Below are 2732 nucleotides of genomic sequence, written 5' to 3' on the forward strand. Positions count from 1 at the left end.
TACCCCGCCAAAACAAATACTTTACTTAATCAATTCTACCAATGACTTATCCAACTTATACGCCAAATAGTAACTTGGTATTGAGTCTCCACCTGGCGGGCTGTTATAACACACATGAGATGTTCTCAAACTGACTTGGTTGGTGACTTGTCATGTTAGCATTGCAACAATTTCTTAAGCATGGAAGTCATAACAATACTTGAGTAGCTAAATATGTAAGAGCATCGACTTTATGAACTCCTACCACTCTTCTTCCTGTGGGTACTCTATTGGTCGACCACTAATAATTGTTGCTTGAAATTCTTTCAAGGATCTCATATGCTTCATTGTATGACTTTGAAAGAAAAGATCTATTAGTTGAAGCGTCTACCACCATTCTTGTGTGAGCATTGAGACCATTGTAAAAAGTCTCCAATTGGATGCAGTGAGAAATTCTATGATGAGGGCATTTTCATAATAATTCCATGAATCGTTCCCATGCCTCATATAACAATTCATCTTCATACTGTTGAAATGTAGTAATTTCATTTCTGAGCTTAGCATTCTTACTTGGTGGAAAATACTTCATCAGAAAGCGTTCCACCTACTCTTGCCATATGGATACAGAATTGGGCAGTAAGGAATTCAACCATGCTTATGCTCAATCTCACGACGAATATGGGAATAACTTCAATATTAAAGCATCTTTAGATACTCAAACTAGCTAGAAAAAAAATTGTTTACTTCCATAAATAAGAGAAGGTGCAGATGTGGATCTTTAGTAGGCATCCCACTAAATTGTCCCACTGTTTGCAACATCAAGAACATCATCGGCTTTAATTCAAATCGAGAGGCCTCAATTTTGTGTCTTATAATCCTTGGATTGAGCTCACTAAATAAGGGCACATCGTATTGTCGAATAGCTCGATATCTGTCATCAGCAGTAAGGATTGGATTACAAGTATTACTAGTTGTGTCTTCTCTTGGGTCTTGATTCATTTCTTCAACTTGTATTTGGGCTAAGCGTTCCCTTCTTTTTCTAAAAGTACGTACAATTTTTGGGTCAATTAGCAATAGATCGATAATTTGGTCTATGTTCATAAACCGTGAAAATCACAAAATAATAAAAAGAATAATGAAAAAGAATAAAAATAAACCAAATTGCAAAAAAAATTATCTTCACAAATAATGACAAAATATAGTCCCCAAAAATGATACCAAAAACTTGTATCAGGGTCACATACAAGTGTACACAGTCGTTATAAGTAATAAGTAGTAAGTAGAGTTATCGTCTCCACTGGGACTAAATCTGCAGATAATTTACAAAGTTAACTAGAAAACAATTTGGAAAGTAACAAGTAAGGATAATTTTTATGAGAGATCGAAATAAAAATGTGAATATAATAATACATAATGTAGAAGAAAAATTGAACACAAGATTTAGCAACCACAACATGAATAGACTAGAATAAATATTTCACTATAATAAGGTTTTATTGACAATTATATTAAGAATGTTACAAAAGATTGTGGCAATGTGAAAATTCATTAAACTTAAAGCATAGGCTTCTCTCGAAGTCTTATTATGCCTTTTAGTTACCTCGCATATGTCTATGTCAAAGTAACCTTGAGATCACCCTTTCGGGCATCATATGCAGTTTATGCATGCAACAATCATCTTTCGATATCAACATGACATGCACTATCTAGCTCTTTTGTTTATTAACTATTGCCTCTTCACAAATTAAATAGCTCATTCGTTAACCTAAAAAATGTTGGCCTTATACTCATAAGTATTAATAGTAATTAAAACTAAATGAATGAAACAATTGTTTGCCTAGAACAATTAAAACTAAATGAATGAAACAATTGTTTACCCAGAACATTCATAACGTAAAAAACAATCAACTCAAATAAAAGATTCATACTCACTTTAACTAAACAAAACTAAGATTCATACTCACTTTAACTAAACAAAACTAAGTCATGCTTATTGAATTAAAAACATACAAATGAGATGCAAAGATGTTTGTCAACATAAATAGAAACAATTAACAACAAATAGAAAGGGAAGAAGGAAAGCCGAGGAGGGTTATCCACGACCACTACATAATAAGCAGATAAAACAGCTGAATGCAGGGGGTTATCTGTGATTGCTTCTTGCGGCTTCTCATGGTAGCTCTCCTCCCCTTCTTCATGTCAAATTTACTTTATTGCTCTCAAGTTCATACCTACTAGTTTCTCTCCCTCTTGGAAAAGGGTTTTCCCTATTTTGTGGCGTGCAAACTCTTAGCAAGCCATAAGTAAAACAACAGACACTTTTAAGTTTTTTTCTTTGAAATCTGATGCCTCTATAGATGAATGAAGGTACCTATTTATCATTGTTGAAGTCCTAATGTCCCGTGCTATTTTTAGCATAGGAATCCTTGATTCTCCCTCATTTGGTTGTCGTCCCTTGATATGTGGAAAGTGGGTGGCGGTAATGGCTATTTTAAAGGGTGGTTGTCGTGCTTGATAGGTGGAAGGTGGGTGGTCGAGTGACTGCTATTATTAGGAGAGGTTGTTGTCATCCCTTGATTGGTGGAAAAGTGGGTGGTTGACTGCTATTTTTAGTAGAGGTGAAGTTGGTCCCCTTAATTCCCTACTTGATTCAAGGAGCATACTGGTGGAGGATGAGTCTTTGCAGACGGTTGGACTTTCCAATGGACGTTTCTAGGCCTCAATGTGGTTGCGTCTAGGCTGAGGTTGTTGGA

At 35.2% G+C, this 2732-nt stretch overlaps 1 non-coding gene across 1 annotated transcript; it reads left to right on the top strand.

Moving 5' to 3' along the window:
* Positions 1-431: 431 nt before the first annotated feature.
* On the top strand, positions 432-538 carry LOC128033549 (small nucleolar RNA R71). Its single transcript, XR_008189564.1, has one exon. It is a non-coding gene; the product is annotated as a small nucleolar RNA R71 (small nucleolar RNA).
* The last annotated feature ends 2194 nt before the right edge of the window (positions 539-2732 follow it).

The sequence above is a fragment of the Gossypium raimondii genome, chromosome 1, assembly GCF_025698545.1.
Source record: "Gossypium raimondii isolate GPD5lz chromosome 1, ASM2569854v1, whole genome shotgun sequence".
Taxonomy (NCBI): Eukaryota; Viridiplantae; Streptophyta; class Magnoliopsida; order Malvales; family Malvaceae; genus Gossypium; species Gossypium raimondii.